The sequence below is a fragment of the Rhinopithecus bieti genome, unplaced genomic scaffold (assembly GCF_001698545.2).
Source record: "Rhinopithecus bieti isolate Rb0 unplaced genomic scaffold, ASM169854v2 scaffold_11919, whole genome shotgun sequence".
NCBI lineage: Eukaryota > Metazoa > Chordata > Mammalia > Primates > Cercopithecidae > Rhinopithecus > Rhinopithecus bieti.
Genome location: NW_016807055.1, coordinates 2461690 through 2472507, shown reverse-complemented (window position 1 = coordinate 2472507; position 10818 = coordinate 2461690).

Here is a 10818-nt window from a genome sequence, read left to right as displayed (position 1 = left end):
TAATTAAAAGTTGATGCATGGACTTACGCTTCTGCCCTAAAAGAGTAACTGTCAGAGAAATTCTGTTCTAACCATAAACAGCAACATTGGTCATCAGGAAGCATAAGACTGTGATCTTGAGAAAAAGTAAATAAAGTGAGTAATTACACCAGTTTACTGCCCTGAGGCAGTTTCCAGGCCACACAACAAGGTGAGGGGACCTGAACACAACCCAGCAGTCTCTGTGAGTTTAGGATACAGAGATCAGAGTTTATGAAGGCAGAGTCATTTAAATTGGCAGACCCAAACATGAGAGTGTCAGGAGCTGCACACAGAGATTGCTCTGGAGAGACACGGGGAGGTCAACTGTTTGCTGAATAAGGATCTGTGCACATAGGAGGAAACATCCACAGGGTTGAGAGGAGAGCCACTGGAAAGCAGGATGATGAAACACATCTAAAGCTCACACATGGCTGGGACAGGTTATAATTCTATCAACCCAAAGAGAGCGAGCTCAACAGTTGAGGGCACCAGGGCGAGTCTTCAGCAGTGTGTCAGTCTAAAAGAACTGTCTGAGAGTATCAAAACAATCCCAAGGAACTTTGCTAGGTATTTTACCAAAAAGAAATAAACATATACATCCACACAAAGACACATACACAAATTGTCACAGCAGCTTTACCAAATTATGGAAACAACCAACCCAATGGCCATCAGTGGGGGAATAGATGCAATAATCATGTTATGTTCATAAAATGAAATACCATTCAGCAAGTAAAAGATAAATGAACTACAGGTATACACAACGTCTGCGAATCTCAAAAGCATAATGCTAATGGTAAGGAGTTAGACCAAACGCAACATGCTATGTGATTTCATTTATATGAACTTCTAGAAAACAACTACAGGAAGGTAGAGCAGATAAATGTTTGACAGCAGTGAGGCATGAAGAAAGAATTGTGTCTGCAGAGGGCATGAGTAAATTTTGGGGGGTTGATTTAAATTTTCTACATCTGTGTTGTGGTGGTAGCCACCTAACTGCACATTTTTCAAAACTAATCAAATTATGCACCTAAATTAATAAAATTTATTGTCCATTATTCACATCACAACAAAGATTTGTTTAAAAAAAAATGACCATTTTCTTAAAACATATTTTAGGCTACTGTTAATATATCTTTAGTCCTCCACAAAAATTTTTGAGCCTTATGTTTATGTCTCACTGTTTAATATGTGCTCTGGTACTACCATTAGTTTCAACAAAAGATAGGAAAGTGAGTAGGAACAGGGGAATTTTTTTTCACTTTCTGTGACAGAAAGGGGCAAAGATGAAGAGAACTGGGGATGGTTACTGAGTTATCCAAACAAAAGGGTCTGCTATGGCCTCATGCTAAATTTTAAATATAAACCAGAATGATTATTGGTATAATAAGAGTATCAAGTTTGCTCAATATGACCTGTTACTCAGAGTAATTAAAGGATGCTTTTTCTAGTGAACTGTATTTTACAGTTCACTAGAAAAGTCTTCCTTTAAAGTTTTATCAAAAATTTTTCTTAGATACCTAAGAGTCTTTCTCTACCTTATTAAATACATTATACGCAATGCATTTTAAGTATATTTACAAGTGCATTTCTCAGATTAATCACTTTGAGCATAAAGTTTAGTTTGCAAAAGCTAGTAGAAGTGGATGTAGTGACATTTCAATGAAATGCTGGTCCTGTAAAGCCCCTTTCCCTGCAACCCTCCAAATAAGTGCCCCATAATTAGTTACATTTGGGTAATTTTGCCTAGTACAGTCACCTCTTATAATGTCATAAAGCATATTATTAAAATTGTTGAAGTGTCCTACCAAAAAGGAAAACCACAGAATAGTCATTGATTTTATTCAAACTAATTTATCTGAGTAGATAAGTTATTTTTCCCATAGTCTACATCGACTTCTTCAGAACTCCAGTTCTAATGAGGCATGCTGCTGCTGTTGTGAAAACGTTAGATGGAGTTGAGTTTGAACCCCACTTGGTAACTTACCAATGACATAAACGAGTTTTAACCTTTTGAATCAGCATTGTACTATAAAAGTCTTCCTGTGAGAATTACGGCTAATGTCTATAAAGCATCTGAAACAGCCTCATGGAGAGTAGAGTTCCCAGAATTCAAACTGACCATCAATTAATATTATCAAGTGGCTTTCTTTTCAGGTTCTCTAGAACTTGAATTTGTTTGCTTATTCACTTCATTTTTTGAAACTCTTCTTTCTGCTTTTTAAAAAATAATTATACCTTTATTTTTGCTCTAAATGGGGTTGGTAGAGTCTACTTAACTGAGGTTTCAGTTTTAGTTATTTTCTAGTTAACTGAAGTCTTATTGTGCTTTGGACAACAGCATCACATTGCTCTATCAGTAGGGTTACTGGAGTCTAACCAAGCCACCCAAGGTGTCTTAGGCTGAAATCCAATTCATAACTTGAATTGTTTTTTATTCTTTTGTGGATAAGAACATTTTTAGATATTATTCCCAAATCTATCATATGCACCTGTATAGATTTCAGGATGGTTGGGCTAATGGGAGGACCATAATAATGTATTATGGCTCAGCCGTTCATTATACTTTTGAAAATCCCATTACGTCCACAATTGTGGATCTTCCTTCACATTTACAGCAGTAAGAATAATAATAACAATTGATGACAGCAAAAGTAATAAAAGTAGTCTTAATATTTTATACTGTAAAACACTAGTTGTTTAAGGTTGTCAAGGCATTTTCTAAATAAATGTTTTCATAAAGCAATACACAAGCTCTCTGAACCATTATATAATGCCAGGGAGAAGGTCATATAACTTTCCCATAAAACTCCTTTTTTTGCATCAGGTAAAATGTTTCACAATAATTGTATTGGCTGTCCATCACAACACCTCAGGGAAGCATGCTGTTAACAGGGTCATTTCTCCTTCACAGCTGAGAATACTGAAGCACAGACACATTAGTGGTAACTTGTCCAAATGAACGCCGTGAACTAGTGAACCAAATCACTGTGTGACAATGACACCACTCAAAGGCAGGCACCACACAGGAAATGGCATCATGAAGGTTAATTTTAGATTAAACGGGGGCAGCATGAACGTTGGGTCATCTCGGGAAGATGTGCTAAAATGCACAGAGACAAGGTTAGTCATGGTTCGTAAACCTTACCTGTGAGTGTTCTCTGTTGTATGTTTAGGCATTCAACTTTATTTTCACAAAATAATTGTAGCAGGAAAACTTCCTTTCATCATCAAAGTAGAGATAGAAAGCAATGCTTTTTCTTTTTCCCGATAAGCACCAAGAGCTTCATCCATTTGGGGCTGCCAGAGTTAAGTATACTCTGTTCATAAGGAATGATTTTCAAAATTTTTTGATGAAAATCATATGAAATAATAAAGTAATATCTGCTTGTGCACAGCCAAAACTGTTTCCAGTAGCAGAGGTTTGAAGCAGCTGGACAGACTTAGCTGAATAAGTTAATTGCCAAGAGCAATCAGAGCCTCTTTTAGTGGACCCATCGAAAAAATACCAAGATGGTAGCAGGCCCTCCTAAGACACTGGTTCATAAACTCTTTTGAGCACACACTCCTTCCTCGTTCACACACAAATTCTGATATACTATACAAACGAAATTTAGTATAGTATTTCAGAATGATCACAGGCTTTACTTTGCCCTGCACAGACTACCTAGAGTTCCACAGATCCCAGATTAATCTCTCTCTCTCTCTCTTCCCTCAACGCTCTCTTTAGTATCATTTCTAGTTTCAAAAAGGAAAACTAGAGTCCAAGAAGAATAAATTATTTCACAATTGCAGGAGATTTTCATCACTTAGATTTCTACATCTCCAGACTTCTTGTAAGATCTAAGAAATTAAGTGCAACAAATATTAGATTATGGTAGGCTTTTTCAGGCTCTGTATTAATTCCAAATGCATTTATAGTTCAGCATCTTAAAACAGCTGGTATTCATCTTAGCAGGCTAATATCAATTCATGATATTTTATTGAGGTAATGGAAAAATATACACTGGCTTATCCAAAGAAGATAATGATGAATGCCAATGAAATCATTTCACTGTATGATGAATACTAATTTTGCAGGGCATGCTTCTAATTTATATCATGTAATAATGCTTTTTCTTCCACTAGCATAATATGAACATTGTGCATAATTTTAAGCTTTCAGTTATTTCTGTCTCAAATTGTGTATAATGTAAAATGTATAGTTTTAACTGACAACACCAAGTGTTGATGAGGATGTGAAACAATGAGAACTCTCCTAATGTTGTTGAGGTAATAAAATGGTAAACTCACTTAGAGAAATGGTTTGGCAGCTTCTTATAAAGAATGTGTACTTTTCCAGCAATTCTACTCTTACGTCTTTATTCAAGAGAAGTTTAAGAAAATATGTCCACATGAAGATTTGCCTATGAATGTTCATACAGTGTTATTTGTAATATAAAAAAGTGGAAACAATTCANGAACTCTCCTAATGTTGTTGAGGTAATAAAATGGTAAACTCACTTAGAGAAATGGTTTGGCAGCTTCTTATAAAGAATGTGTACTTTTCCAGCAATTCTACTCTTACGTCTTTATTCAAGAGAAGTTTAAGAAAATATGTCCACATGAAGATTTGCCTATGAATGTTCATACAGTGTTATTTGTAATATAAAAAAGTGGAAACAATTCAATAATTCATCAACTGGATAAACAGTAAACAGATTGAGCTATATATATATATATATATATATATATACACACACACACACACACACAATAGGATGCTTTCTTAGAATACAAAGGAATTAATTATTGATACTTGCAAGAGCAAGGATGAATCTCAAAAACAGTATGAGTGAAAGAAGTGGGACATGAGAGTACATAATGCATGTCTCTGTTGACATTAAGATTAAGTTCAAAAACAGAAAAGTAATCTATGATGATAGAACATAAAACACTGGTTGCCTACGGTAGGAGGTGATTTTGTTTGGAAAGAGGTACAGAGAACTTCTTAGGGTGATAAAAATCTGCATCCTGTCAGAGGTATGAATTTGATGGATATGTATTTGTCAACATATATTGAACTATACTTTTAAGACTTCTGAATTTCACTATGTATACATTACACCCCTCTTTCCCTAAAATTTATCTTTAGCTTGGCTTCTGCATTTTCTTTATCATTGACATTTCCTCGATAGCCTTTCTCACCTCCTCATGATGGCCCTTTCCTGGGTTTCCACAAGCTCAGCCTCATGGTAACTCATTTTACAGCTCTTTATTGCCAACTACCCTTTTCCCATCGTACTACACCTGGCTATGTTGTAACTTACATGTTCCCTTTCTAGGATTCTGATTTTTTATCATCATAAATAAATCAATAATATATATTTTTTTCTTCTTCTTTTTGACTTGGGCTTGTGGCCCTGACATGTGTAACAAATCTACCTCCAGAAAAAGCTAATCTCAACTTGGTGGTTAACACCTCAGCAATTCCCTAACAAACTTTACATAGAAAAGGATCATTACATAGTAGAGATTAATGATGTTATTATGAAAGTAACACTAAGGTGTGTTGGGGGGCAATTACCTGTGTCCCTTTTACACAAAAGAACTTGGCATTCAGTAGCCCAGGACACCTTCTTCCAGGGCACAAGGTAGGACAACAGCGCGGCTTCCACACTTCGCTGTTTCAACACCAAGGACCCCACCTGTAGCCGACTTTGGAACTTTCCAGGTGACCTCAGTGAGTGTGGGGAGTTCTCATGGTGAAGGTAACACTTCATTGGTCTATGTTGATCTCTCAACTGGCATTACTTGGTTTGAGAACACAGTGATAATTTTTCTAGGATCTTGAGTTTGTCAAAATGGAAACAATGTAAATAAAAGAAAAATTGCCAGGGGCTTTACAAATGCTAAATTTTACAGTGCTTTGTAGTATTGTTTGGCAATTACTATACAGTTCCAGCGCATGCCATGCTTTCTAACACGAGCCTTGATCTCCATAGAACAATTTCCCTGAGTCTAGAGATGTGGAGTAGCAAACTCCATCCTACACTTCATAAATTTGGGGCTACTATCACTTTAGTGTGGCTTCTTTATATTCCACTTTATTATGACTATATCTATATAAATGCAAACACTGTTTCTGTGGATATAATTTCATAAAGCAAAACTATCTTCTATCTTTAGCAGTGAAATTCAAGTGGCAAATATGACAAGCAAAGAAAAATGAATGCAGTTAACTTCAACCATCCCTGCTCATCTGAAAGCTTATGTCAGTTTCTAAATAAGCTTTTCATTTTTCTATTCAGTCTGCTGATCTTTGTTGATTTACAGCATGAATAAGCATGGCACATTGCAACTTGTATAGTGTATTTTTCCTAAATAATAAAACATTTATTGCAGACACATCAAGCTAGCTAGTGGCTCTAAATTATTGTGGCAATGAAGTGCCATGTTAACAACTCATTTACATCCTTCCGGTGACTCTCCATTACCAAGGTAAGTAATTTAATTCCATCTAGAAAGAATGACTTTGCAAAGTGTATTTACTATAATTTGGGAAAAATATATTTAAATCATATTATAAATTATGAGGATCATTTTGAAATAAATACAAAAAATAAAGTATTTCATTGGTGTTTGTTGAATTATCTCATATAATTTTTAGTGAAGATGTGCTCAAATATCCTAAGAAAGCTTTGTAATATACACCCATCTATGCTCAATGTATGCTCATTATACGTGTCTAAGCTTTATAAATTCAATTTGACATTCTCTTTTTCATCTTTGATTTCTATTCCCATTTTGGGCAAGTTACAAAAAGTTGTTAGTCACATTCCTCATCATCAGGCCTACCACAAGTCATAAATTTAGAGGGTTCATTCACCTTATTTCCTATGCAGGGCACTTGCATATATGAGCACAGTTGTTACGTTGATGCAAGGCCCTGCCCTTGTTTTACTCTCTTCCCACTTCACCCTAGATCCTAATTCTCATTCAACTCCTGTACCCGACTAAATACCTACTATAATGCATTTAGATATGTCCTTGAACATTCACATTTCCTTTTACAATGTGAAGTGTTTTTGTGTGTATATGTTTTGAATTTACATAAACAGTATTGCTCTGTTTCTTACTTTTGTTCCCTCAGGGAATTTTTTAAGTATCCATGTATCTATAATACTATCGGTTTAAACTGAAGTATTGTATTGGATTCTGAAGTATGGATCTACCACATTTTCTAACCTGTTCCGTCACTAGATTTCCTCCAGCTCCTTGCTATAACGCATGATGATGTAACGACTTCATACAAGTCTGCTTATGAACCTATGAGAGAATTTCTCTAGAGCATATTACAGGAGTAGGTTTCCTGAGTCATACTCAGAAAGTATGCAGACATACTCAGCAAGAATGAACACATGACATAAGCATGGATATACACTAATAAACACATATACATACACAGTAAGGATATAAAGAGGTACACAAACCAATAAAGGATGAAAACATATACATTAATAAGTGTGGGAAATGTATTCAGAGTGGCCAGTGAAGGACACATACTCCATAATCAAGATGTCCACATACACAGTAAGTACGAATATACACTATCACAGATATACTTGTAATTAAGTTTGTAGATGTACTTAATTTCATAAGCACTGCAAATTATTTTATAGAATAGCTGTAATCTCACCAGAAGTGCCTGAGTGTTCCTATCTCTCAATAATTGCTACAGATTTGGTTTTACTAATAATTTCTGATCAGGCACAGTGTCTGATGCCTGTAATCCCAGTGCTTTCAGAGGTTGAGGCGGGAGGATCAATTGAGGCCAGGAGTTTGAGACCAGCCTGGGCAACCCAGCGAGTCACCATCTGCACAAAAAAAATAAGAAATAAATTAGCTGGGGATGGTGGTTTACACCAGTAGTCCTAGTTACTCAGCAGACTGAGGCAGAAGGATGGCCTGAGCCCAGGAGTTTGAGGCTGCAGTGAGCTATGGTGGTGCTGCTGTCCTCCAGCCAGGGTGACAGAGCAAGACTCTGTTTCTTAAAAATAATAATAATTTCTTTGTTTATCTCATGGATGTCAATTATTATTTTATTTTTATTTGATTCATGCAATTACTGATGAGTTTGAATATCTCAAGAAATTTGTGCTTAGTTTGGGATTTATCTTTGTGTGTATTATAAATATAAAGCCTTCTCACATTTCAAATTGGTTTTCTGTTCTCTTTTGTTTTGTGATTTTAGGAATTCCGTATACTGTGTACTATGTATACAGTTAATTTCATTTAGCCAAATTCGTTCTTGTATTTGTATCTTGATTTGTGCTTTGAGGATATTAAGAGGTTCTCCACTTATGCCCCAAATTACAAGATAACTTTCTTCCTTTTCTTCCAGTAGTATTATAGTCTACCCTTTCGATGTCTACTACATCAGAACTTCACCTTTGTATTCAATGTTAATTAGTCATCCAGGTTTATTTGTTTTCAAATAGTAAGCAGTTTTCAAACACTCTTTACTAAACGATACATATATCCACTTATGGTGCTGTATTTACTATCAATTATTTTTCCATATATAAGTGAGCCTTTTTCTGAGTTCTGCTCCTTTGGTCTATTTATTTCTCCCAGAATACCATATTATTTGTACTAAATAATTTTGAGGTTTATCTAAATATCTGAAAAGTAGGACACCTCTCTTCACTTTTCTTTTTTATCGCTCTTTAATCTCTCATTTAAAGTTTAAAAGGTGTTTGCCAAGCTGTTAAAAAGATTCAACTGTAATTTTGATTGGGACTGCCTTGACTTTATAGGTGATTTTAAAGAAGAATTATATTTTGTAATAATAAGTTGCCCTATCTGTAGATAGGAAATGTCATCCCATTTAGTTAGATCTGCTTTTAAGTTCTTTAACAAAGACATTAATTATCTCCATAAATGTGTAGTTCATCCTTTTTTGGGTTATTTTCTAATTGATTACTTAGAACATCAATTCTAATTGATGTTATAGAACAAGGGTCAGTAAAATTTTTCTGTAAAGGAACAGAGAGTGAACAATTTGGGGCTTTTTGAGCCAACCTGTCTCTATTGCTAACTATTCACTTCTGCCATATTAGCAAGAAAACAGCTCTAAACAATATGTAAACAAGTGAACATGGCTGTATTACAATACAAATTTATTTATTAAAAAGAAAAAAAAGGTGGGCTGGGCATGGTGGCTCACGCTTGTAATCCAGCAGTTTGGGAGGCTGAGGCAGGTGGATCACCTGAGGTCACGAGTTCGAGACCAGCCTGACCAACATGGAGAAACCCTGTGTCTACTAAAAATACAAGATTAGCCAGGTGTGGTGGTGCATGCCTGAAATCCCAGCTATTCGGGAGGCTGAGGCAGGAGAATTTCTTGAACCCGGGAGGTGGAGGTTGCAGTGAGCTGAGATTGTGCCATTGCACTCCAGCCTGGGCAATGAGAGTGAAACTCCGTCTCAAAAAAAAAAAGTGACAGCTGGATTTGGCTAGTAGGCAGTAGTTTGCTGACCCCTGCCATAGAGAAATGGTGTTAATTTGTTTAAGCTATTTTATGCAACACATTTGCTGAACTCTCTAATTAGAATAATTGGATTGCTCATTGTCTCTAAATATTTTTTAATAATTGATGAACATATCATATGTAAATAATGGCAGTTTATCCCTTTTTTCAATTATTAAACTTTCTTTTCTTTACCCCTAATTACAAAATTGGCCAGCATCTTCATTATTGCTCAAAAAGTAGCGTGATGGTAAGCATCTTTGTCTTGATCTTAGCCTTGGGAAAATCTGTAGAGTTTCTTGATTAAATATGGTGTTTCATATAGGTTTAGGTCAGGGGTGTCTTTTGGACTCTCTGAGCCACATTGGAAGAAGAAGGATTGTCTTGGGTCACACATAAAATACGCTAACACTAACGACAGCTAACAAGCTGAAAAAAAATGGTCTCTGCATAAATCTCATAATGTTTTAAGAAAGTTTATGAATGTGTGCTGGGATGTATTCGAAGTTGTTCTGGGCTGCATACAAACTGCAGGTCGTGGGTTAGACAAACTTGGTTTAAGTTTTATTCACTGTTATCACTTGATAAAGTTAAGGACATTCCCTTCTATTTCTGGTTTAATGACATGTTTCATCAGAAATTGATATACTATCTAATATTAACCATTTCATTCTTGTAATCAACTTTACTACAGTATATTTTTGTCTTTAAATCAGTTTTGAGATAAAATTGAATACAATGAAATGCATCAATTTTGTGCACACAGTGCAGTACGTTCTGACATATGAATGCACCCATGTAACCACCATCTAAGTTAGGACCCAATCATTTCTATCTCCAAAAGAATTGCATTTATCTCTTTGCAGTCATTTTATGCCTACTTCTAAACCAGGATACAAAAAAATCTGCCAGTGCTATATATTAGTTTTGCCTGTTTCTGGATTTTATATAAATTGAATCATACAGTGTGTTCACTTCTATGGGAGCATTCATTTACTGGAAATGCTTTTTTTGCTGAGTAGTATATTCATTTTATGGATGTAGCAGAATTTAAATTCTCAATTTTGATGAAGTCTAATTTAATATTTTTCTTTTATGGCTAGTAAGTTCTAAGAAATCTTTGTCTCCAAAGTCATGGAGATTTTCTGCTATTCTCTAATGGTATTCTAGTTTAAGTTGATGATTCAGTTTTACTTAATTTTGCAAAATACGGAGTAAGAATCAAAATTCACATTTTATGCAAATATATAGTGATGACAACATTATTCATAAAATATAATTTTAAT